We start from the raw sequence: 27741 nt of genomic DNA, 5'->3' as shown, positions 1-27741 counted from the left end.
TCCCAGAAAAGTAAAGGAACCTGAAAGAAGCCAAAGTAAATGACTCATCCTCTCCACCCGGATTAAGAATACTAAGACACATTTCTAAATTTCAATAACCATAAAAAACAAAACCAACAAAAACCAACAATGTCCTGGGTATCTCCTGCACCAGCATCCTCATAAACCCCTGGTTAGCAAACTAAACTGGAGTCATTTCTACATTCAGAGGTTAGAATACTGAAATTTGGGAGAGGTTCTGCCGGGGAGCCAGAATCAGGTTGGTTGGTTCATTCATTCATTCATTCATTCATTCCTTCGACAACATCTAAAGAATGCCTACTTGTCGCAAGGCACTATGCTACGAGTTAAGAGACAAAAAGTCGAGGTCCCTGTCCCCTATTAGCAGAACAGGTCGGGGTAGGTGAACCCTAGGTCAACTCATCTCAGTGCCCCAGGCTCCGTCTCTCCAACATAAGCGCCAATGATCGGAAACCCATGACCCCCAGCCATGTCTGATTCCTAGAAGACTCAACCTGTCTGTATTTCCTCGACGACTTCGGGCCCCCAAGACCAAGTTCCCAAGAGTTCTCCATATCCTCAACCCCTCAGAGAGTCTAATGCCAAGGAGCCTTTTCTTCAGCCGCCACCTAATGCTGTCCATTACCTAACCTGTGTCCACCCGCGCTTAGGGCCCCGAGCGACCTAGGCCATCAACTCCAGCTGCCACCCTCGCCCCCGTTCAGATCCGCCCGCAGGTTACCTGTCGGGGTTCCTAGGCTCCCAGCGCATCCCAGACGCTCCGCCCCACCCATGGCGTCACCCTCCACAACCAGGTACCGCCTCCCCTGCGTAACTTCCTGTGCGCCACGTCCGGCCGGAATTCCACCGGACCCGCAGTCCCGCTGAGCGCCCGACTCGGCTAGTGACGTCACTTCCGACCTGTCTTTGCGTTCACCTTGCATCCTGATGCGCTCCAGATCTTGCTTGTCTGATTTTATTTCGCCGGTTTGCTTCTCCGCCTGTGTATCTAGCCTGGAAAAGTGCATGTTATCTTTTCGCAAACTTCTTTAGCCTTCTTTTCGGCAGCCACTTCCCTCTGCTCCTTCTGTAGCTTGGACCCATCACTGGTCAAATTCACCTGGCCTCTTGGAGAAATCATGATTGTTACTGTGATTTTTCTTGTTTATCTACCTAGTGGAGTGCTAAGAGTGCAGGCAGTGAGGTTGTGCTATCTGGTTTCAAGTGCTGCCTCTCACTTCTAACAGTGTTAGCTGGGCATGTTACTTAACCTCTCTGTGCCCACTTCAAGTGTGAAACATAATACTACTACCTAGAAAATAGGACGATTGTATTACTTGAGATAATACGTGGAAAGCACTGGCATACTGAAAGCATTCGATGAGTGTTAACCATTACTTTTTGCACTACTATGCACTCTTATTCCCTGTTGGAACATACCTGTGCTTAAGGACAACTGGAACCAGATTTCCTGCTACCCTTTATGTCCCCCCCACTTTTTTTTATTTTTACGGATACTCGGCTTTTAATTAATTGATGATGCCTGGCACCCTCTTCGGAACTGTGAGCCCCTCCAGACAAAGTTGGAATCTTATATAGAAAACAACTTTAACCCTGCTGGAAATAACCTGCTTAGTTATTGTGCTAGTTAATGGGGGAAAGTTGAATAAAACCCAGGCCCTACCCTCAAGAACGTGGAGATACTCAATAAATGATAGTGGGAGGAAGGAAGTCAACCCAGGAAAAAGCAGAAGGGACCAGCTGAGCTGAAGATTTATCTTTGCCCAAAAATGTCGCAGAATGACAGAACTGAAAGGAACTTTTAGAGGCAATCACTTAATCAACCTCCTGCTGTTACAGGTAAGGAAAATTGGATCCAAAGAAGCGTCTAAATGTCACACAATGAGTTTCAATGCTAGCACCAAAAGTAGAGTCTCAAAATGCTTGCCACCTCTCCCCATTCCCAAAATCTGCCTCAAAATGTTAATAAGGTAAGGGTAGATTCACTTTTAAATCCTTCCCTCTCAAGTGAAAAGGATTAGGAAAATCCCAGTCCTGGAGAGACAAGGGCAATGTAACCTAGATGCCACCTAATTGTGATGAACATCTGAATGTTTGGTGTGGCCATTGCATTCATTTCAAACACAGTATTTCCGTTCCCCTGGCAAACTTCTTATATTTACCCAGAAATAAAGAGTAAAGTATCAGCTCCTGTGAGCTCTACCTTCAATTTTAACTGGCTGGACAGGAATAAGTAACAGATCCAACAAACTCCAGAAGGTAATATAGACTCTGAACGTATGGTCAATGATGTGGCATAATTGCATTTAGTTTTCTCTAATTGGAAGCAATTTCTCTTAATAATTATTCAACCTTTGTTTAGGAATATGACAGAGCTAGCATAGACATTATTATTATTATTATTATGGAAATGTTGGTAATGGGACCATGTAATGGAAAATAATTCAATGTTAATGTTATCTCATAGGCCCATCTTGTTCCCTCATTCAACCAATGGCACTTTTTCTCCTTTGATACTAATATACTATAACTTAATACAACTAAATACAAAACAGGATGATACTTTAATCAAATTTAAAATCATTTGAATGGGCCGGGCGCAGTGGCTCACGCCTGTAATCCCAGCACTTTGGGAGGCCGAGGCGGGCGGATCACGAGGTCAGGAGATCGAGACCATCCTGGCTAACACAGTGAAACCCCGTCTCTACTAAAAAATACAAAAAATTAGCCGGGCGTGGTGGCGGGCGCCTGTAGTCCCAGCTACGCGGGAGGCTGAGGCAGGAGAATGGCGTGAACCCGGGAGGCGGAGCTTGCAGTGAGCCGAGATCGCGCCACTGCACTCCAGCGTGGGCGACAGAGCGAGACTCCGTCTCAAAAAAAAAAAATAAATAAATAAAATAAAATAAAATAAAATCATTTGAATGACATATTTACGTTTCAAACAATCACAATTTACGCAGGTCTTAAAGTCAACTTGTTTGAGTTCTATGCCAAACCCTGCTATTAACTAGCCATATGACCTTAAATCACTTTACCCCTCTGGCCTTAATTTCCTGTTTGTTCCATAGAACAAACCATGTATTAATCTGTTTAGTAGAAAACATGCATGTTACTTATCACTGTGACCACTAGATGGCAGGTGTTAAGGGACTCTTTTCCTTGCTTCCTTATGGCTAAACAAAAACGTCATTGTCCAGTACCACGTATCTGAACAACTGCCTATACTAGTGATGAGTGAGTATCCCAAGACTTTGAGAGAGGATACTCTCTAGAATGTTGAATGAATGAATGTTGAATGTTGAATGAATGAATGTTGAATGTTGAATGAATGAAAGGATTCCAGTATTTGTTCTGGGCCTTCTATCCCTTACTACTGCCACCCCTGCCCCTTCTATTAAAACAGTTCCTCTTTTTAAAGCTATGGTGGTGGGAAGAGGAAGAAAAGATGAGATAACATAAAGAGGAGTTGGATTAGGAGGAGAACGGAGAAGAAGACATTGTATTGCATCTCAAAGTAAACATTGGTGCACTGTGGTATTTTTGGATGGAATAATATGTCTAGGACTTATTTTAAAATAATACACGAGGGTATCAGATGATAACTATTGGTCATATATTGATATTGTTGTTTCATTATATTCTTCTCTCTCTTTTTGTGCATGCTGGAAATCTTCCTTAATACAAAGTCAAAAATAAGAGATCATGAGTGCGTTTCTCTTTCTATAGACAAGATTGAATTCAAACTAGCCCACTGAATCTCAGGATGTTTTTGCCTGATGTTACAGAAAACTTGTCACAGATTGGGTATTCCAGATTGGAGATGAGAAGGTTTTTGTTAGGAATCGAGTGGAAGCAGGATTGTTCAGAGGAAGTAGTTGAACTGCTATTCAGGTCCAGCAAATCCTCAGCCATCCTGGGAGGGACCTTAAGAGTAAGTATTGCCCATCAAGAGTATCATTGTCAGGCTAAAATGGCCAGCCCCTTATACTAGATGCTGTCTGCCCTAGAAAGGGTGTAATCTCAAGCAAGGTGGCCTTCTGCAGCAGAAGCAGACCCTGAAGAAAATAGCTGGGGGCTGCCTGCTAACCGCATTCCCTACACCTGGGCAGCAAGTGCTTCCTTGAAAGGGAATCTGGGCAGCGTATCTTTGCATCTTCCACAAAATGCAACACAAATTGGCTTAAACAATAAGGGCATATCTTGACTTCTATAACTGGAGTATTATGACAGGCATCAGGGTTGGTTGCCTCAGCAACTCGACGATATCATCCAGGACCCATATTTGTTTCTGTCTTGCTCTGCCTTCAGTAGCATCTGCTTCCACTTACGGCCAGCTTTCCTTGAGATGGCAAAATCGCTCTAGCAGCTTGTGTTCATATCTACACACTGTACACACCCTGAGGGGATGGACACACGTTCAGTACAGGCATACCTCATTGTATTGTGCACCACTTTCTTGTGCTTCTCAGATATTGCATTTTTAACAAATTGAAGGTTTGTAGCAATTTTGTGTAGAGTAAGTCTGTCAGTGCCATTTTTCTAACAGCATATCTCTGTCACGTTTTGATAATTCTTGCAGTATTTCAAACTTTTCATTATTATTATGTCTGTTACAGTGATCTGTGATCAGTGATCTTTAGAGTTACTATTGTAATTGTTTTGGGGCACCATCAACCATGCCATTAAGACAGCAAATTTAACTGATAAATATTGTGTGTGTTTTATTTCATCAATGGGCCTTTCCCCCATCTCTGTCCCTCTCCTAGGGCCTCCCTATTCTGAAACAAAACAATATTGAAATTAGACAAATTAATAATCCTACAATGGCCTCTAAGTGTTGAAGTGAAGAGTCACATGTCTCTCACTTTAGACCAAAAGCTAGAAATGGTAAAGCTTAGTGAGGAAGACATATAGATAGCCAAGATGGGCCAAAAATTAGGCCTCTTGTGCCATATAGTTAGTCAAGTTGTAAATGTGAAGGAAATTAAAAGCGCTACTTAAGTGAACACACAAATGATAAGAAAGCAAAACAGCTTTATTGATGATATAGAGAAAGTTCTATTGATCTGGATAGAAGATCAAACCAGCCACAACATTCCCTTAAGCCAAAGCATAATCCAGAGCAAGGCCCTAACTCTCTTCAATTCTGTGAAGGCTAAGAGAGGTGAAGAAGCTTCAGAAGAAAAGTTGGAAGCCAGCAGAAGTTAATTCATGAGGTTTGAGGAAAGAAGCCTTCTCTATAACATAAAAGTGCAAGGTCAAGCAGCAAGTACTGATGAAGAAGCTGCAGCAAGTTATCCAGAAGATCCAGCTAAGATTATTGATGAAGGTGGCCACATTAAACAACAACAGATTTTCAATAAAACAGCCTTCTATTTTAAGAAGATGCCATTTAGGACTTTCATAGCTAAAGAGGAGAAGTCAGTGTCTGGCTTCAAAGCTCCAAAGGACCTGCTGATTCTCGTTAGGGTCTAATGCAACTGGTAACTTTAACTTGAAGCCAGTGCTCATTTGCCATTCTGAAAATCCTAGGGTCCTTAAGAGTTACGTTAAATCCACTCTGCCTGTGCTTTATAAATGGAACAAAAAAGCCTGGATGATAGCACATCTGTGTACAGCATGATTTACTGAATATCTTAAGCCCACTGGTGAGATCTGCTGCTTTAAAAAATAAAATTCCGGCTGGGCACGGTGGCTCACGCCTGTAATCCCAGCACTTTGGGAGGCCAAGGCGGGCGGATCACGAGGTCAGGAGATCGAGACCATCCTGGCTAACACGGTGAAACCCGTCTCTACTAAAAATACAAAAAAATTAGCCAGGTGTGGTAGCGGGCACCTGTGGTCCCAGCTACTCGGGAGGCTGAGACAGGAGAATGGTGTGAATCCGGGAGGCGGAGCTGGCAGTGAGCCGAGACTGCGCCACTGCACTCCAGCCTGGGTGACAGAGCAAGACTCGGTCTCAAAAAAAAAAAAAAAATTCCTTCAAAATATGGCAGCTCATTGACAATGCATCTGTTATCCAAAAGCTCTGATGGAGGTATACAAGGAGATGAATGTTATTTTCATGCCTGCTAACACAGCTTCCATTCTGCAGCCCATGGATCAAGGAGCAATTTCAAATCTCAAGTCTCATTATTTAAGGAATACATTTCAGCCAGGTATGGTGGTTCATGCCTGTAATCCCAGCACTTTGGAAGACCAAGGTGGGCAGATCACCTGAGGTCAGGAGTTCAAGACCAGCCTGGCCAACATGGTGAAACCCCATCTCTACTAAAAATACAAAAATTAGCCAGGCATGGTGGCGCATGCCTGTAATCCCAGCTACTCGGGAGGCTGAGGCAGAAGAATTGCTTGAACCCAGGAGGTGCAGGTTGCAGTGAGCCGAGATCGTGCCATTGCACTCCAGCCTGGGCAACACAACGAGACTCTGTCAAAAAAAAAAAAAAAGAAGTAGAAATACATGTCATAAGCTGTAGCTGTCAATAGACAGTGATTCCTCTGATGGATCTGGGCAAAGTAAATTGAAAACTTTCTGGAAAGGATTTACCATTCTAGATGCCATTAAGAACATTTGTGACTAATGAGAATATTTGACAAATTTGAAGAGTATTCTGAACAAACAACATAGCAACTAGAAATACCTTACCATATGAGAAATGATAGTCCCTGAGAAAGCCCCTAAGAGGAACAGCTTAGGGCAGACTTGTTAGTATCTTTAAATATTTGATGAAAGACCATTCTATTAAAGATAAATTTAATGTATAATGCTTGAGTAGGTAAAAATATCAACATTAATAAGAGTTTGGAAGTTTGGAAGAAGTTGATTTCAACCCACATGGATAACTTGAGGGGTTCAAGACTTCGGTGTAGGAAGAAAGTGCAAATGTGGTAGAAATAGGAAGAGAACTAGAATTAAAAGTGGAGCCTTAAGATGGGACTGAATTGTTGCAATCTCATGATAAAATGTGATGGAATGAGGAGTTGCTTCTTATGAATGAGCAAAGAAAGTGGTTTCTTGAGATGAAATCTACTTCTGGTGAAGATGTTGTGAACACTGTTGAAATGACAACAAATGATTTGGAATATTACATAAACTTAGTTGACAAGGCAGCAGCGGGGTTCGGGAGGATTGACTCCAATTCTGAAAGAAATTCTCCTGTGGATAAAATGCTACCAAACAGCATTGCCTGATACAAAGGAATGTTTCATGAAAGGAAAAATCCATTGATGTGGCAAACTTTATTGTTGTCTTAAGAAATTGCTCCCTTTTCTCATCTGTTGCCAAGGTGCTCTGTCATGAAGAAATTAAAGCTGCATTGGGGTGAGGCCCACTTCACTCAGTGACTAACACCGCGCCTGGCAGAGACAGCCCTGCATTACCCACACCACGGCCTCTGTCTTCATCTCCAAGCTCCACTGCATCTACTCGACCCTCACCCTGCATGCTGATGAGGTGACCATCACAGAGGAGAAGATCAATGCCCTCATTAAAGCACCTGCTGTAACTGTTGAACCTTTTTGGCCTGGCTTGTTTGCAAAGGCCCTGGCCAGTGTCAACATCAGAAGCCTCATCCCCCATGTAGGGGCGGCATACCTGCTCCACAATGGCTCAATCCCCAGGCTTAAAATCAAGGCACTTTGTTAGGGAAACCTGGAAAGAAATAACAATTGCTGGAACATTTGAGTTATATCAACCTGTTTTGCCTTGAACTCAACAATGCATCATATATTAGGTGTATTCTATTTGCTACTCAAAGCAGATGGAAACATAATATTAGAGAAAAGGCAACTCAATTTGATTCCTCTTAAAGGTACATAACACTAATAATGGCTAACAATATGAATATTTTTATTGAGTGCTTTCCATAAGCCAGACAAATTCTAAATATGTATTCTCACAAAAGGGAGAAGACCATGCTTGGTAACAAAGAAAGATATATCTAAGAACAAATACTTTAGTAATTTTTAAAAAACTGACAAGTGTTGGCAAGGTTATGGAGACATTGGAAACCTCATGCATTGCTAGTGTGAATGTCAAATGGCATAGCCACTTTAGAAAGCAGTTTGGGGCTGGGCATGGTGCCTCACGCCTGTAATCCCAGCACTTTGGGAGGCTGAGGCGGGCGGATTACTTGAGGCCAGGAGTTCGAGACCAGCCTGGCTAACATGATCAAACCCTGTCTCTACTAAAAATACAAAAAAAAATATATATATACAAAAATTAGCCAGGCATGGAGGCATGCACCTATAATCCCAGGTACTTGGGAGGCTGATGCAGGAAAATCACGTGAACCTGAGAGACGGAGCTTGCAGTGACCCAAGATCGCACCACCACACTCCAGCCTGGACGACAGAGCGAGACTCCATCTCAAAAAAAAAAAAAAAAAATGAAGAAAGCAAGAAAGCAGTTTGGTAATTCCTCAGTAAGTTAAGCAGAGTTACCATATGACCTAGCAATTCGACTCCTAGATATATACTCAAGAGAATTTATGCAAAAATTTGTATATGAAATGAATAGTTCATGAAAAATTTCATATACATATTCATATACTAGTAGCCAAAAAGTAGAAATAACCCAGATATCTATCAACTGGTGAATGAATAAACAAAATACAGTTTATTTTTGCAATGAAATATTCGGCCATAAAAAGAAATGAAGCATTGATACATGCTACAACATGGATGAAACTTGAAAACATTATTCTAAGTGAAAGAAGCCAGACACCAAAGGCCACATGTCATGTGATTCCCTGTATTTGAAAAATCTAGAAAAGGCAAACCCATAGAAACAGGTTAGTGTGTCTATTAGAGTAGATTGGTGGTTGCCAAGAATAGAGAGAAAGAGGAATGGTAAGGGACTGTTAATGGATAAAGGATTTCTTTTTGAAGTCATTAAAATGTTCTGAAATTAGAGAGTGGTGATGGTCGCACGACCTTGTGAATATACTAAAAACCACTCAGTTTTATACTTTAAAAGGGTGAATTGTTTGCCACCAGCCTGGGCAACATGGCAAAACCCTGTCTCTACAAAAAAAATACACAATTTAGCCAGATGTGGTGGCACACACCTGTAGTCCCAGCTGCTCAGGAGGCTGAGGTGGGAGGATCACTTGAGCCGAGAAGGTTGAGGCTGCAGTGAGCCGTGTGCATCACTGTACTCAAGCCTAGAAGACCCTGTCTCAAAAATAAAATAAAAGGGTGAATTGTATGGTATATGAGTTATACCTCAATACAAAATTAATTATCCCTTTTAAGAAAAAAAAAAAACACGCCAGGTGCATTGGCTCATGCCTGTAATCCCAGCATTTTGGGAGGCCAAGGTGGGCAGATCACTTGAGGTCAGGGGTTTGAGACCAGCCTGGCCAACATGGTGAAATCCCGCCTCTACTAAAAATACAAAAATGAGCCAGGCATGGTGGTGCGCGCCTGTAATCCCAGCTACTCAGGAGGCTGAGGCATGAGAATTGCTTGAACCTGGGAAGCAGTGGTTGCAGTGAGCCAAGATCATGCCACTGCACTCCAGCCTGGGCAACAGAGTGAGACTCTGTCTCAAAAACAAACAAGCAAACAAAAAAACACTTTGCTGGAAGTTTAAAAGGGGGGAAAAAACCCTGTCTTTATCGTTTTAAAAGAGAGAGCAAACATGAGTTAAGGAAACACGAATATGGCCCAATTGATGAGAGGTACAGAATACAGGGAATGAATGCTCAGCGAAGGATATGAACAGACACTTCTCAAAAGAAGACATTTATGCAGCCAAAAGACACATGAAAAAATGTTCATTATCACTGGCCATCAGATAAATGCAAATCAAAACCACAGTGAGATACCGTCTCACACCAGTTAGAATGGCGATCATTAAGAAGTCAGAAAACAACAGGTGCTGGAGAGGATTTGGAGAAATAGGAACACTTTTACACCGTTGGTGGGACTGTAAACTAGTTCAACCATTGTGGAAGTCAGTGTGGCGATTCCTCCGGGATCTAGATCTAGAAATACCATTTGACCCAGCCATCCCATTACTGGGTATATAACCAAAGGATTATAAATCATGCTGCTATAAAGACACATGCACACGTATGTTTATTGAGGCACTATTCACAATAACAAAGACTTGGAACCAACCCAAATGTCCAACAATGATAGACTGGATTAAGAAAATGTGGCACATATACACCATGGAATACTATGCAGCCATAAAAATTTATGAGTTCATGTCCTTTGTAGGGACATGGATGAAGCTGGAAACCATCATTCTCAGCAAACTATCACAAGGACAAAAAAGCAAACACCGCATGTTCTCACTCATAGGTGGGAATTGAACAATGAGAACACATGGACACAGGAAGGGGAACATCACACACTGGGGCCTGTTGTGGGGTGGGGGAGGGGGGAGGGATCGCATTAGGAGATCTACCTAATGTTAAATGACGAGTTAATGGGTGCAGCACACCAGCATGGCACATGTATACATATGTAACAAACCTGCATGTAGTGCACATGTACCCTAAAACTTAAAGTATAATAAAAAAATTTTTAAAAAAAAGAGTCATTGATGAATTCAGAGAGTATTCTGAACAACCACCATAGCAGCTAGAAATACCTTACCATATGAGACCTGGTAGTCCCTGAGAAAGCCCCTAAGAGGAACAGCTTAGGGCAGACTTGTTAGTATCTTTAAATATTTGATGAAAGACCATTCTATTAAAGAGAGATTTAATATATAATTCTTGAGAACAAAAGTAGAATCATGTAGGGGAAGGTCACAGGGAATAGAATAGGGACTATTTTTTTTTTTAAGTAAACAGAACTCTACCATGAAGAGTACTGTGCTCCCCATCACTGGAAGCATTCGGGGGGATGAGTAATCTTTTATCTTTTGCCAGGAATGGTGGTAAAGCATTCCTGTATTAGAAAGAATACACAACGCAAGTTACCTGGGGCATATCTCCAATATATGTGTATGTAGCCTTTTTCTTACTAGGGTCAGTTTGTCAGAAAAGCTGAAAGGGATGATCATTGGCAAATGAAATATTCTCTGAAAAGAATGATATACGGTGGGAAATTGGGAGAGAGACCTGCGAACGATAGCCTAATTGCATTTTCAACACGAAATGAAATTGGATGTTGGAGAATGCCGAGATGTCATAAAAGGTGCTTATGGTGTTGAAAAGGGACATTTCTTATATGATTTTCAGTTCAGAAGCTGACAGAGATGACATATGTAATGAAAAACTACCTGCAAACCTAAAGCGATAAGCCAGGCTCACTGAAAAGCTGAGAAGTTGAAACACGAGAAATAGCAGTGAATGCATTCTCAGATCAATTTTTGGCTGTGTTCATCTCAGATTTGGTTGCAGCATATGGCTGTTAACTTTAAATATGCTCAATAATACATCATTGATCTCTGACTAATTTCACCTGATGAAGATAACATGCGATTGAGTCATTTTTGCCACAATTGGGTTTTCTTTAGGAATCCTGACGGCTTCTATTAAACATTAATATAATGAATATATGTATATCTCCAAGGCTCAACACTTGAACAAGCCACTTGAAATTATATAAATCATCATTACTGATATTCTTTGTGTCAACCTAAGAAACCAGCAGAGAGACTCTCTAAAAATATTGAGTTTAATTGGGAATAAGCAGAAGAACTGCAATCCAGAACACTGGGGCCATAGTAAACTGTGGGCATATTTGAGGAGGTTGAGGTAAGGGAAAACTTTTAAAGGCAAAAGAAGTACACATAATTTGTTTTGAAACAAAGAGAACATTGGTTACAGTGGCTTATCACAGAAGATGATGTCAGTTCATTAGTGGAGACAGTGTGCCAGGCAAGCATTCTTGCGCATTTGGCTAGCTGTCCTGTGATTCATGAAGCAAGATGCAGGTTAGAAAGTCTTTGGCAAAAGTTCTTGTTACAGGCATATGTGCATAAGAGCATAAGAGACTTTCAGAGTCTTTGTTATAGTTCTTATCATAGGCATGTGTGCAGGAGGGCTTTCCCTTTCTAACCTGACTCTTTTTTTGTTTGGGTTTGACATGAGTGACTCCATCTTGAGACTGACAACTTTCACATTGGTATTGTGAAGAAGTTATTTTCATCCTATCTCTCTTTTTTTTTTTTTTTTTTTTTTTTGAGATAGAGTCTTACTCTGTTGCCCAGGCTGGAGTGCAGTGGCGCAATCTTGGCTCACTGCAACCACCACCTCCTGGGTCCAAGCGATTCTGCCTCAGCCTCCCGAGTAGCTGGGACTACAGGCTTGTGGTACCACGCCCGGCTAATTTTGTATTTTTAGTAGAGACAGGGTTTCACCATGTTGGCCAGGCTGGTCTCGAACTCCTGACCTCAGGTGATCCACCTGCCTCAGCATCCCAAAGTGCTGGGATTACAGGGGTGAGCCACCACGCCTGGCCATCCTACCTCTCATTTCAAACATTTATGTGAGTAGCTTTTTTCCTTGAATGTCAGCCAACTTCACCCTGGAAGATTGTACCCAATGCCCATTTAGGGCAGGGTAAAATTTGTTAACAAACAGACTCAAATTTATTTCTTGCTTCCTTAACAGTCTTTAATCACCCAGACTGGAAAGCATTATTTTGTTTGTTCCAGAAAAACCTGATTGGTTTACCAGAGAAGTCAGTTTTGATGGCTTCGTGTCACTACTGAATGAAATTTCACATGCAGCACCCTGGGTTCCAGGGCTAATAGATCACCATTGCAGGGAAAGCTGGGTTTAGATAGCCATTTCTGTTCTTCCTATGACAATAGATTTGCATGCTCTAGCAGGCAAAAGCTCGGTATTTGCATTGAAATCCAGCTCACCTTTTGCCTTCTGGGCATTATGCTAAATTATAGTGTTTCCATTCTTTTATCTTTGTTTTAAGCTTTAATGAACCACTTCTGATGAACTGATCTGCTTTTGTGAATTAGGGATATAATGCGACATAATGACAACAAGCCCAACCAACGCATTTAACAAGCAAAAGCACTCACATGAAAATGGTGTGGAAGTGCATTAGCCAAGAGGACCAGCATCCTGTTAAGTAGCAATTACTGAAACAAATTAAATGAGGAGATAATTTAAGATATATCAGATCATAACAATGATAAGGAGACTGTCAAGTGGTCAAGCAGTCTATAAGCAGTAGCATGGTAGCAGCTGCTAAATTGGCTTGTCTTCCATAGACTCAGCAAGTAAGAAGCCCAGATGGATTTAGACAGTTTAGTATTTACTGGAAAAGAAAGTCAGCATGGCGTCAGCTCCCTGTATCCCTAGTCTCACAGCATGACACCAAACAGAGGAACCAGATGACAGATGTCAGGAATGGTGAGTTGCTCTGTTGTTGAGGAGCAGGGCAGGATCAGCATTGCACAGCCCTGTTACTGTGCCCCCCAGTTTTGTCCACTAGGTGTCTTTCTTGCCTCACCCTAGTCCCTGCCCTGTTAAGAGCCAACCCTAAACTACTGCCAAGCATTTTTATAGATCTTCACAGAAGCTTGCAGCCGAACCCTTAGGTGGGGGCACAAGGCGGAAAGTTCTGCATTCAGTTGAAACTAGGAGGATAAATGAGAAATGGCCTGTGACAGACTCCTACCAGACAGAGGAGAGCCTGCCTCAAAGTGGCTCCGCACCATGCTCATTATCTCGCCTTGCTCCAGGAGGAATTTCAGGCTATTCAGAGCTGTGAAGCCTTGCCTACTTAGCCTTTGTGGAGATGTTCAAAGTTGCTAGAACACCCTGGCAGGGTTGTTCCTCTAAAGACCAATATCTGAAGCAAGATGACTGAATTTATTGCTTGCTATAGTAAGGGAGAACTGTGCTGGCTATGCACAGTCTCTCCAAGCAGAACAAGCTGTTGATCTTACATAGAGTTTTAGAGCACAGTGGAGTTCAGGGATCAGCGAATTTGCAGAGGTGTTAGAGATTGATATCTCACCTGTGAGAAGGTGATTGCTGTGATGAGGCTGTTGTTGATTGTCAACACGCGGAAGCATGTGCTTAGGACTGTTTATGATTGGCTGTCATCGAGACATTGTCATTGACCATTGAGGCAGTTGTCTTTGCTGAATTGAATGGGGTCTCACTGCTACTGTTACCAGGGCTTCAAGGCAGTCAGTACTTTTCTAGTAGAAGCCCAAATTCAGGCTCTTGTACCCGATGTGCAATTGATGCCAAACACTGACACACAGCAGTTTGGAGATAGAGGAAGGTTTGTTCTATTTGGCCAAAGCAACAAGGTAGGAAAGCAAGATGTCTCAAATCCATGTTAACAAAAAGAAAAAGCAGGGAATTTTTATGTGGCTAGAGAATAAAGGAGGGAGAGTTTTAGGGAATCAAGGTGAAAAGTCTGTTTCTTCAGTCCCACATAACACCTTGAACAACCAGAGTTCTGGGCGTCAGCAGCTGGTTGCAATAGCTTTCAATGCATTCATTCCTTTGGCAAACACCTTTTGTGACCCTGAAGTTATCTCCTCCCACTTGACAAAGAAACAGCACATCAGAAGTTTATAGTTACATTGTGGGAAAAACGGATATTGGGCAAAAAGCGAGTGGTTAACATGAGCAAGCAAGCAAGGTCCTGATCAGAATTCTCATTATTTCAGTCACTAAAAAATGCTGGGGTGCTGAAAGTCTCAAGTGACCCAGTTACAGTAGTAGTGTTGCAGGCAAACCCCCAAATTTAGGTTCAGCTCACGAGGCCAAGTGGGTTCTTGGCTTCACGCGAGAAAGAATTCAAGAGCAAGCCAACAGGCTGGGAGCAGTGGCTCACGCCTGTAATCTCAACACTTTGGGAGGCTGAGGCGGGTGCATCATCTGAAAGTCAGGAGTTCGAGACCAGCCTGGCCAGCATGGCGAAACCCCGTCTCTACTAAAAATACAAAAATTAGCCAGGCATGGTGGCGCGTGCCTGTAACCCCAACTACTCGGGAGGCTGAGGCAGAAGAATTGCTTGAACCCAGGTGGCAGAGGTTGCAGTGAGCCGAGAGGGCGCCACTGCACTCCAGCCTAGGCAAAAGAGGGAGATGCTGTCTTAAAAATATAAATAAATAAAAAAAAGAGCAAGCCGACAGAGTAAAGTGAAAACAAGTTTATTAAAAAGTAAAGGAATAAAAGAGTGGCTGCTCCATAAGCAGAGCAGGGTACCCCATATGCAGAGTAGCATTGAGGGAGATGCTAGCTGGCTATTTTATAGCTATTTGATTATATGCTATGCAAGGGGTGGATTACTCATGAGTTTTCTGGGAGCTCCTGGAACTGGGGGTTTCTCCCCCATCCAAACCATACAGGGTAACTTCTGGATGTTGCCATGGCATTTGTAAACTATCATGACACTAGTGGGAGTGTTTGTTAGTATGCGAATGCATTATAATTAGCATATAATGAGTACTGAAGGTTGCTTTTTTGACATCTTGCTTCTAGCTGGTTTAGGCTGATTTCTTTACGGTCCCCTGTCTTATCAGTGCGGTCATGTGGCCTGTTGTTTACTGTCTCCTGTCTTTATCAGTGGGGTCTTGTGACCCACTGTTTTGGGAACTGGTCCTTGCAGGCATTATTAAGCTGTTTCCTTAGCCTTAAACATCTTATGACTGCTGGTCATCACTGGCAAGGGATGTGCCTTGCTAGTTTTAAGATGGAGTTGATTTTAAAATGGTGTTACCCTGGGTCTCCCATGCTTGTATTTCCCTAACATAATCCTCCCTTTGCTTATCAGAGAACCCTTAATCTTAAGGAGAGATGAAGGACAAAAGTCATTCTTCTGTAACTTCTTCCTGCTGATTTTGTGAGCATAGCCCTGCCTAGTAAAGGAGGAGTAAAAATATCTGGATGCCTGATCTAAGAGGCCTAAAGGCAGGATGTCTTTATTTCCCAACTCAGAAGATAGGACAGGTTAGAAGCCTTGTGCCAGCATCATCTTTATATGGGATTATTATAATCTAGATGACACAAATTTCACCAAGATGTTAAACAAGCAAGGGCCAAAGATTAGTAATAACAAGATAGCCATCAAAGGTCCTAGGAAGGGCAAAAACCAAGTGAGACTTGGGAGGGCACTTTTGATGAGAAGTTGCCCCATGGGGCCAACGAGCTCCAACCCTAGCCAATATAAGTCCAATTGCCCACATAGCGCTCAGGTGAGTAACGTTATATAATTGTATGTTAGGGGGCTCTGCTTGTCCTATTGTACATTGATCCAGGAACCAAACATTATCAATACCCTGGTAACCATGTGTTTTATGCTCCCAAACGAAACACAAGTTATTTATAGGCTGATTGGGTGACCACATAGCCATAGATATCCATTGGGGGTGTAAATCTGTATGGGATGGGAGTTGTTAAGAAGACTGAGTACCTGTAGGAGGGACTAAGGCTGTTACTTATGTGTTTATTTGCAAAACAACAGCTTTAGGTGTCCTAGGGGTTCACAAGTGTAGGTCACAGTGTCTTTCTCAGGTGCCTGCGGGGCCTTATAAGAAACAGGTTTAATCTTTGGCAAGTATACCCAGCTAGTGACTCCCTCAAATTTAACACAGTTGAAGTGCTTAGCAACACCTGATAGGGGCCCTTCCATTTTGGTTAAAATTGATCTTCAGGGAATCCTTCTCTCCAAGTTTTTAATAAGACTAAGTCTCCTGGTTGAACAGGGAAGCTATGAATATTTATGAAAGTGGTCCTGATGCATGTATATTGAACAAACACAGAAGTAACATATGACTGTTTACCTTGGGGTGGAGAATTAAGCCTTCCTTGGCATAATCTTAGATTCTGTTTATAATTTGATATTTTATTGCCATGAAGAATCTGTCAGCCTTATAAGCTCTATTTTAATATTAAGGCTGGTCAGTTGTGCCTGAATTCCAAGGGGTGGTGGGGGGAGTATAGCGAGGTGTGTCCAACCCCCCATTTCCTTCATGGGCTGAACTAGTTTTTCAGGTTTTTTTTTTTTTATATTCTTTTTGGCCAAGAGGGGTGTTCATTCTGTTGGGGGGCTTAGGATTTTATTTTTGTTCATATATTTCCTTTTTTGTCAAGGTATGAAAGAGGCAGTATCGATAGCCAAGCTTTTATTTTGTCCCATATTGATGCTGGGGTGACTTGCCACCTGCCTCGGGTCCATCATGTCCTTCAGTGGGAACCCTGTGGCAAGGGACTTAGAGTCAAAAGATTTATAGCCAATTAAACATTACAGGCCAGATGGGAATGGAGATGGACAGGCATTCATCAACCCTTAAAACCCCTTTTAAGCAACCTACAAGCCAAAAACAAAGGTCATAAAATTGACTTTTCTATAAATTCTATGCATTGATCTATTGTAATCTTGGCTTTAGCAATTAGCTATACAAGATACAAGCATTTTTTTTTTCAGCTGCATAGGCATCTGTGCACCTGGCCTCGATTAGGAGGGTCTGAATTAATTTTATCCCTCAGGACCAGCCCTAACAATCTCACGTGATAGTTCCTGGGCCGCCTGGAGGGATTTAATAGTTTTAAATTCTGTAGGTAAAACAAAATATTTAAAAATTAGCAACGTTTTAAACAAAAGGTCATAGGCCTTGCCTAATTCTAAAGAATGATAGGAAAGGAAGCCCATAGGTAGCCAAACATTTAAATTATGTAGTATCAAGGCATAGAAAAAATTATATAATTTCAGATAAAGGCAAAACTATTAAATGAATTTTAATGTTTTGAATACAGGTCTGTCCCTGTGTCTCACAAAAGCAGTTTATGGCTGGGCGAGGTGGCTCACGCCTATAATCCCAGCACTTTGTGAGGCTGAGGTGGGCAGATCACCTGAGGTCAGGAGTTCGAGACCAGCCTGGCCAACATGGCGAAACCCCATCTGTACTAAAAATGCAAAAATTAGCTGGGCGTGCTGGCAAGCACCTGTAATCTCAGCTACTTGGGAGGCTGAGGCATGAGAATTGCTTGAACCTGGGAGGCAGAGGTTGCAGTGAGTCGAGATTGAGCCATTGCACCCCAGCCTGGGCAACAGAGCGAGGGAGACTCCGTCTCACACACACACACAAAAAAAGCAGTTTACTTTGCCACTTTTGCCCAGGTCTAAAGACAAGGCTTTGGTTAACTTGGGTTTGGTGTGAGATACTGGCAGGACTCAATGTCTTCTTCAGATGAGATATGTGTACCCAGGAGTCAAAGCCCTGTAACTTAGCACAAGGATTAATTAATAACACCTGATAAGGACCCTTTTAAGGGGACAAGAAGGAGTCCTTTAACTGGTTTTCTTCCAGCATATGTAATTATCAGGCTTGAGGTGGTGATACTGGAGTTCATGGTCTGACTAGAAGCTGTAGAAAGACTCTACAGCCTTGCAGTGATTAATTTTTATAGCCTCAATAAGCCCCGGTAATAAGACTGAGAGACTTAATTTAGGATGTTGATTTTGAGGACATTTGTTTAAGATGTAAACAGGCTCAAAACGTTTGATTAAAACAGAATCACAGGTTATTGTAAAATAAGTCATACATTTAACCAAGAGTGATAAGTGATAATTTAAAAACCTCAAAGGCAATACAGAAAGTTAAATGGATGTAAAAACCTTAACCCTTTTAAATATCAGATGGTTTTTTGTTTTTTAAGACGGATTTTCGCTCTTGTTGCCCAGGCCTGAGTGCAATGGCACGATCTTGGCTCACCGCAACCTCCGCCTCCCAGTGTTACAGGGTGAGTCTTTGTTCTTAGAACTCCCAAGATGGCGGCGGCTGCTCCCACGATGGCAGCAAGCCTTTTGTTCTCTGACTTGGGGTTCTTTTCCTCATGGATTACAAGGAATAGAACCTTGGGCCATGCGGTGAGTGTTATAGCTCTATTAGAAGCCATGGGTCATGGAAGAGAACCATGGAGCCCAGCAACTAGTGTTCAGCTCAATTAGGACGAACCTGGGTACTTAGCCATGCAGGAACGATGGCTTTAGCCTGATCGGGAGCAGCAATGGGCGCCTTGCTGGGTGGATCAGGAGCTCAGCCGACACCCTGCCGGATCCGGAGGGGTGGGAGTCAACAGCGGGTCTGCGACGGCGGCACTCAGCAGTGGTGGATGGCGAGAGAAAGCTCAGCTCAAGCCGGAACAAACACGGACCAGAAGAGTGTGCAGTTGCAAGATTTAATAGAGTGAAAACAGAGCTCCCAAACAATGGGAGGGGACCCAAAGGGGGTTGCCCCTACCAGCTCGAATGCTGGGGGTTTATATCCCGATCATTGTCCCTCCCTGTGTGCTCTCAGGCGATACATGATTTGACTATTTCTTTACCTCCTGCTTTTAGCCTAATTTGTATTTTAGTGAGCCCTCTTTACTACCTGATTGGTCAGGTGTGAGCTGAGTTACAAGCCCTGTGTTTAACGGTGGGTGCGGTCGCCTTCCCCAGCTAGGCTTAGGAATTCTTAGTCAGCCTAGGAAATCCAGCTAGTCCTCTCTCACCAGGTTCAAGCGATTCTCCTGCCTCAGCTCCCAAGTAGCTGGGATTACAGGCATGCACCAGCATGCCCGGCTACTTTTGTATTTTTAGTAAGAGACAGGGTTTCTCCATGTTGGTCAGGCTGGTCTCGAACTCCCAAACTCAGGTGATCTGCCCGCCTTGGTCTCCCAAAGTGTTGGGATTACAGGCATGAGCCACTGTGCTGGGCCTGTTTTGTTTTTTGTTTGTTTGTTTTAGCAATCAAAAACCTAATAAAGACAGCATAGGAATGATAAAATCTTATTTCTTAAGCCAGTTACCAAAAAGATAAAGAAAAACCTATTGCAGCGTGACTGCTTCTACTTATGGGAAGCCCATTTAGATAACCTGGAAGTCAAACTTGATAAAAGTGCTTGAATTTAATCAGACACAGAAAGTGTGTTCAAGGTTATGAGGATAGCAGGGGAATACATGACTCTAAGGAATAGTATGAAAAGTTTTCTGACGGATGTGGTGGCTCACACCTGTAATCCCAGCACTTTGGGAGGCCAAGGCTGGCGGATCACAAGGTCAGGAGATCGAGACCATCCTGGCTAACATGGTGAAAACCCGTCTCTACTAAAAATACAAAAACTTAGCTGGGCGTGGTGGCGGGCGCCTATAGTCCCAGCTACTCAGGAGGCTGAGAGAGGAGAATGGCATGAACCCAGGAGGTAGAGCTTGCAGTGAGCCGAGATCACGCCACTGCACTCCAGCCTGGGCGACAGAGCGAGACTCTGTCTCAAAAAAAAAAAAAGAGAAAGAAAAGAAAAGTTTTCTGATTACATTGAAAATTTTGGCATATCAAGAAAAGCCAAAAGTATAGAATCAAGTTATGCTACAGGAAAACATTGCTCTTCTGGAGCTTCAAGATAAAACATTATAGCATCAGGCCATAATAGTTAGAATTAGAGGAAATAAAAGAAAGTTACAGGAGCTGGCAAAAAAGCTGAAGGAAAGATCATCTCAGGCCTTCTCAAGCAGAAAAAAAGCTGAGAGCAGCAAAACTTGGCAAAAGTTGAACTTCTGAGATGTGATTCTGAGTTTTTAAAAGAAATAGGCAGGCCGGGCGCAGTGGCTCACACCTGTAATCCCAGCACTTTAGGAGGTCGAGGCAGGCAGATCACCTGAGGTCGAGAGTTCGAGATCAGCCTGACCAACATGGAGAAACCCCCATCTTTAATAAAAATACAAAATGAGCCAGGCGTAGTGGCGTATGCCTGTAATCCCAGCTACTCGGGAGGCTGAGGCAGGAGAATCGCTTGAACCCGGGAGATGGAGGTTGTGGTGAGCCGAGATCGCACCATTGCACTCCAGCCTGGGCAACAAGAGCAAAACTCCATTTCAAAAAAAAAAAAAAAAATAGGCCAGGCACAGTGGCTCACGCCTGTAATCCCACTTCAGCAGTCTGAGGCGGGGGGATCACTTAAGGCCAGGAGTTTAAGACCAGCCTGACCAACATGGTAAAACCTCGTCTCTACTAAAAGTACAAAATTTAGCCAGGCGTGATGGTGCATGCCTGTAATCCCAGTTACTTGGTAGGCTGAGGCAGGAGAATCGCTTAAACCTGGGAGGTGGAGGTTGCAGTGAGCTGAGATCATGCCACTGTACTCCAGCCTGGGCAACAAGAGCGAGACTCCATCTCAAAATAAATAAATAAATAAAATTTTTTTTAAATTAAAAATTTTTAATTTTAATTTTAATTACAGGTGTGGTGGCTCACGCCTGTAATCCCAGTACTTTGGGAGGTGAGGCAGGAGAATTGCTTGAACCTGGGAGGCGGAGGCTGCAGTGAGCTGAGGCTGTGCCACTGCACTCCAGCCTGGGCAACACAGCGAGATTCTGTCTCTAAAAAAATAAATAATATAAATAAAGGAAATAGATTATAAAATTGAAAGTAAAATTTTTTCTAATTTCAGTAAGAGCAAATCAATACCTTAGGAAAATCTTGTTTTAATATAGGGGACCAATCTTAAAAGACTATTATAAATAATTCCCTTTAAATTATAGCTAACTATGTGTGGTGCAACTCAGGGTGAACTCGCACGTGTTTCAGGTGACTTAAACCCTCTTTTTTTTTTTTTTTTGAGACAAATTCTCGTTCTGTCACTCAGGCTGGAGTGCAGTGGCATGATCTTGGCTCACTGCAAACTCCACCTTCCAGGTTAAAGTGATTCTCCTGCCTCAGCCTCCTGAGTAGTTGGGACTACAAGCGTGTTCCACCACGCCTGGCTAATTTTTGTATTTTTAGTAGAGATGGGGTTTCACCACGTTGGCCAGGCTGGTTTCGAACTCCTGACCTCATGATCCACCCGCCTCGGCTTCCCAAAGTGCTGGGATTACAGGCGTGAGCCACCGCACCTGGCCAACCCTTCTTTTCTTATGCTAAATTCTTCCCTTACCCTACTCAGCTGAGGACAAGAGAAACTCACCCAGCCTCCAGTTCTATCATTATAGTTTGTGGCTATCACTCTAGTGGAACGGGAAGCATGGGAAAGTGCAGACTTACCAAATTATAAGGATGCTAAAAGTCGGGGATTATACCCATGAACCAAAGGAAAGCTCAGAGTAGGGCATTCCCTCTGGAAGGAAAACATGCAAAGCAGCACCTGTGCCCACATAAGGTCAGGGATGACTGACACTCAGATTGGACCCCAAAGGGGGTGCCCCGGGGGATCCTCTGGACCTCAACCTCTCCAAAGGAAACACCTTCGGCAGAGGTTCTGAGGCCTAGTACTAAGCCCTGCTTAGAATTTTCTCTGGCAGCTGCAATACTGTTTGGCCCCAATATTGTTTGGAATCTGGAGTTTGCTGTTGAATGGAAAAGTGGAATGGAGTTGCATGTATCCAGGCTTTTGGGCTGCTGTTCTAAGCAGGGTCAGGACTGGTTAGTATGTGAGGTTCTCTTTGGTGCTGTTTGGCCCCAGTGTTCTTTGGAATCTGGGGAGGTTTGGCCTTTAAATATCAAACTGCCATGAAAACTGCTTTACCTGAAATTTTGGTTCACAGCATTGTATTACCTATTGGGGCAAACAAAGTAAAACTGGCAAGCCTGTATTGCTATCTCATGGCTAGCATTCCAAGCTATTGGATCTTTGTGTGTGTATGTGTGTATACATGTCTAGATGTGGTTATTTGTATGTACACTTATTGTTATATGATGTCTACCAAGTTGACATAAGTAAAAGAGCACTCATATATTAAGTAAATAAATCTAAGCAATTTCAAATTCATGTGACTTAAGTATAATTTACTAAACAAGTTTGTTTTAAAATTATTGATAAAATAAAAATAGGTATGCCTTCAGAATTGTCAGCATACATGTTGGTCTGGATTTTATGTTTGTCTTTGCTAGATACTTTGAGATGTCAGTGTTTGGCATAGAAGGTTATAAAACTATAACCCAGCCAAAACAAAATGATCTTGGTTTGAGTGCCTTTTTTTTTTTTTTTTTGACAAATGAGAGTAATTTAATATTATTTGCTAAATCTTCTGAGTTACTGGTAAAAATACCAACGTATTTAACTTTGAGGCTCTTACTTAGGTTTAGGTGAGCACCTGATGTTCACTGGCTATTAAAAACATGGTTAACAAGGAAACAACTAACTTTAAATGATAATGTCTAATACCTCAGTTTACAGAAGTAATCTAGATAAACTGTTAAAAAAGTAAAAGAATTAGCCAGGCACAGTGGCTCACACCTGTAATCCCAGCAATTTAGGAGGCCTAGGTGGGCGGATCACTTGAGGTCAGGTGTTTGAGACCAGCCATAGTGAAACCTTGTCTCTACTAAAGATACGAAAATTAGCCAGGCACAATGGCTAGGCGTGTGTAACGCCAGCTACTCAGGAGGCTGAGGCAGGAGAATTGCTCAAACCTGGGAGGTGGAGGTAGCAGTGAGCCAAGGCCATACAACTGCACTCCAGCCTGGGCAACAGAGTGAGACTCTGTCTCAAAGAAAAAAAAAAACAAAAAGGGGAATGAACTGAGTGCAGTGAATGGAATAAATGTTTTAGGGAAACTTTTTATGTTAATTAAAATCTTAAAATTATTTTGGATGTTCATTGAATATCTGGGTCATTTCCAATTAAGAAAGGTTTGTGATATGGGGAAATATGTATAATTGTATAATTGTTCTTATCTATAAATGCCCATATCTGATAGTTCAGGATTTCTTGCTTTTTAGGATTTCATTAAAGTTTTAGGTTACTAAGGATAAGAATTCTAGTTAACACATAATTCTGTATACAAAATGTGCCTGAAAAAGTTGTGTTGTTTATGAGAAAAAGAATAATTTTGTCTAATTCAGAAGTTATCTAAAAGACAATCCTAAGCAAAAAGAGCGAAGCTGGAGTCATCACGCTACCTGACTTCAAACTATACTACAAGGCTACAATAACCAAAACAGCATGGTACTGGTACCAAAACAGATATATAGACCAATGGAACAGAACAGAGGCCTCAGAAATACCACCACACATCTACAACCATCTGATCTTTGACAAACCTGACAAAAACAAGCAACGGGGAAAGGATCTCCTAGTAAGTAAATTATGCTGGGAAAACTGGCTAGCCATATGTAGAAAGCTGAAACTGGATCCCTTCCTTACATGGTATACAAAAATTAACTCAAGATGGATTAAAGACTTAAACCTAAGACCTAACACCATAAAAACCCTAGAAGAAAACTGAGGCAATACCATTAAGGACATAGGCATGGGCAAAGACTTCATGACTAAAACACCAAAAGCAATGGCAACAAAAGCCAAAATAGACAAATGGGATCTAATTAAACTAAAGAGCTTCTGCACAGCAAAAGAAACTATCATCAGAGTGAACAGGCAACCTACAGAATGGGAGAAAATCTTTTCAATCTACCCATCTGACAAAGGGCTAATATCCAGAATCTACAAATAAACAAATTTACAGGAAAAAAACCGCATCAAAAAGTGGGCAAAGGATAGGAACAGACACTTCTCAAAAGAAGACATTTATGCAGCCAACAGACATATGAAAAAATGCTCTCATTACTGGTCATCAGAGAAATGCAAATCAAAACCACGATGAGATACCATCTCACACCAGTTAGAATGGTGATCATTAAAAAGTCAGGAAACAACAGATGCTGGAGAGGATATGGAGAAATAGGAATGCTTTTACACTGTTGGTGGGAGTGTAAATTAGGTCAACCATTGTGGAAGACAGTGTGGTGATTCCTCAAGAATCTAGAACTAGAACTACCATTTTACCCAGCAATCCCATTACTGTATATACCCAAAGGATTATAAATTATGCTACTATAAAGATACATGCACACGTATGTTTACTGCAGGACTATTCACAATAGCAGAGACTTGGAACCAACCCAAATGTCCATCAATGATAGACTGGATTAAGAAAATGTGGCACATATACACCATGGCATACTATGCAGCCATAAAAAAGGATGAGTTCATGTCCTTTGCAGGGACATGGATGAAGCTGGAAACAATCATTCTCAGCAAACTCTCACAAGGACAGAAAACCAAACACCTCATGTTCGCACTCATAGGTGGGAATTGAACAATGAGAACACTTGGACACAGGGCAGGGAACATCACACCCCAGGGCCTGTCAGGTGGTAGGGGGCTGGGAGAGGGATAGCATTAGGAGAAATACCTAATGTAAATGATGAGTTGATGGGTGCAGCAAACCAACATGGCACATGTATACCTATGTATCAAACCTGCACATTGTGCACATGCACCCTAGAACTTAAAGTATAATAATAATAAAAAAGACACATGCACACATATGTTTATTGCAGCACTATTCACAATAGCAAAGACTTGGAACCAATCCACATGTCCATCAATGATAGACTGGATTAAGAAAATGTGGCACATATACACCATGGAATACTATGCAGCCATAAGAAAGGATGAGTTCATGTCCTTTGCAGGGACATGGATGAAGCTGGAAACCATCATTGTGAGCAAACTATCACAAGTTCTCACTCATAGGTGGGAGTTGAACAACGAGAACACATGGGCACAGGGAGGGGAACGTCACACAATGGGGCCTGTCAGTGGGTGGTGGCCTGGGGGAGGGATAGCATTAGGAGAAATACCTAATGTAAATGACGAGTTGATGGATGCAGCAAACCAACATGGCACATGTATACCTGTGTAACAAACCTGCACGTTGTGCACATGTACCCTAGAACTTAAAGTATAATAAAAAAAAAAGAAAGAAAAGGTTATTTATGAAACAATGTAGTAAGGAACCAGTAAGTAGGGGAGAGAAATGTGAAAAAAAAGGTTTAGATAATAAAATATTCCTTAAAACCTGATAGAAAATTGGAGATATTTGGCTAATTAACATTTCATAGTTAGAGCTCTTAGTCTTGCCTAAAGTAAAATAAGAAATATAAGTATATTTTTTAATATACTTAAGCATGAAGCTGGTTAAGTATGGAGCTAAATTTCACATACATGCATGCATTGCTTCACACCGTTTACTGTTTTGCGTGGATAGTGCTGGCACTGGAGTACTTATTGGTCATGTGCCTAGAGTGAATTTCTTGATTGTACAGGATGTATGATGATATTGGTGGACTTAAGGATATTGAATGGTGTATCAGGAATAAAATATTCATTATATGGGTGTTTGGGGGCCCTGAGTAACACTGTAGCCTCCAGGGTAGATTGAGTAGGAAAAATTTAGGGTGGGGTTCCTGTTTGTTTTTGCTTCTAATTTTCATTTGTTTGCTGTTTATTCTCCTTCAGGCTTTGCTTGTGGTCGCATAAATAGAAAACCATTTTTTGTTTGTTGTTTTAGTTTCTAGTGGAAGGCTTTTATTTGGTTCTGTGAATAGTTATTTTATTTTCTATGCATTTCTACCAAGTCATCATTTGTTCCATTTATCTGGAATTCCTAGGCTACCTTTGTCAAGCTCACAGGAATTGATGGAGCACACTAAGCTTTTTAACCTTAAACTAACTTTTTGGATATTAGGCTTCCTGATACTTTAAGTGTATTGAGTATACTTTTGTAAATAGAACTTGAGTCATATTTCTCTCTCTCTGCCTAATTTCTTCAAAATTTGTAAGTTGTTTGTGAATATTGTTAATTCATAGCAATGTGTTTGTTTGCATACAGTTGAGCAGGGTCACTAGGGCTGCTCATGGAGAGAGAACTCAAGAAAGCTGACATGCCAGCAAAAGGGTAAGAATTTCTTACCAGTTGGACTTCTGGCCCCTCTTTGTGCAAACTGGTTGAATGAATGGTAAAATATAATGAGAAGGCATGAGAATGTAAATTTTTATAAACATTTAACAAGCTTCCCAAAATCAAATTGCAGCTTCAAAATTGTCTTTTCTGACCTCAAACTTTGAGCTGCTACAGCAGGCCCGTGAACCATCCAGAAGAGAGGTAAACAGGATTATTTGATATGTTTAGTTACATGGGAAGCATTGTGAAAATAAAAAATAATGTTTAATCATCTTCAGGTTATATATTAGTGAATGATATTAATATATGTTCCAAAATTGTATGGAATTTCTAAAATTCTAATATGTCTGAGTATATGCTATCAATCATAATTATTGTGTTATTGTAGACCACAGAAATAACCAAATCTCCTTGTCAATAGTGTTTTTAACTATCACTATTTAAAGTCATTTGAACTCCATGGTCTAAGTCAAATTAGCTATGAAAACCCATTAGTTATCAGTACTATGCACCTAAATTGGAGAAACAACTGGTATTCAAGAGGACATAACTCCAGTGTTAAGCATGGACTCATGGAAAACCAAGATGGCCACCTTGTTCTTCCTGAGTCCTTAAAGCTTTTGTTAAAGTTTCTGCATTCCATGACTCATCATGGAAAAGATAAAATGATCCAGATTAAATATATACTGGTTTGCTGACTTATAAATTGCTAAAATAGTTTATAACCAATGTTTGGTTTACAATCAAAGCTTCAGGTACATTTGGCTACCTGATGGGCCATTTAAACATTTAAATTGTCATTTTCTTTTTTTTTTTTTTTTTGAGATGGAGACTCGCCTGTTGCCAGGCTGGAGTGCAGTGGTGCAAGCTCAGCTCACTGCAACCTCCGCCTCCCAGGTTCAAGTGATTCTCCTGCCTCAGCCGCCTGAGTAGCTGGGATTACAGGCATGTGCCACCACGCCAGGCTAATTTTTGTATTTTTATTAGAGACGGGGTTTCACCATGTTGGTCAGGCTGGTCTCAAACTCCTAACCTTGTGATCTGCCC

General features: G+C 41.8%; 2 protein-coding genes across 4 annotated transcripts in view; one reads left to right on the top strand and one right to left on the bottom strand.

Annotated features, from left to right (window-relative positions):
* The window catches only part of MAP3K13 (mitogen-activated protein kinase kinase kinase 13), a 198227-nt gene extending 197329 nt beyond the window's left edge, over nucleotides 1–898 (bottom strand). The window contains exon 1 of one of the 2 annotated variants that reach the window (XM_055382029.2): nucleotides 743–898. The gene's annotated coding sequence lies outside the window, so the exon portion shown is untranslated. The remainder of the gene's footprint in view (nucleotides 1–742) is intronic. The other variant, XM_063704440.1, reaches the window with a different exon arrangement.
* A 78-nt stretch (nucleotides 899–976) lies between these two features.
* The window catches only part of EHHADH (enoyl-CoA hydratase and 3-hydroxyacyl CoA dehydrogenase), a 97240-nt gene continuing 70475 nt past the window's right edge, over nucleotides 977–27741 (top strand). The window contains exons 1-2 of one of the 2 annotated variants that reach the window (XM_063704442.1): nucleotides 977–1860; nucleotides 3807–3952. The gene's annotated coding sequence lies outside the window, so the exon portion shown is untranslated. The remainder of the gene's footprint in view (nucleotides 1861–3806; nucleotides 3953–27741) is intronic. The other variant, XM_063704441.1, reaches the window with a different exon arrangement.

Source organism: Gorilla gorilla, chromosome 2, assembly GCF_029281585.2.
Source record: "Gorilla gorilla gorilla isolate KB3781 chromosome 2, NHGRI_mGorGor1-v2.1_pri, whole genome shotgun sequence".
NCBI classification, from domain to species: Eukaryota; Metazoa; Chordata; class Mammalia; order Primates; family Hominidae; genus Gorilla; species Gorilla gorilla.
The sequence above is the reverse complement of the archived record's forward strand: the minus strand, read 5'-3'. Positions and strand labels throughout refer to the sequence as shown.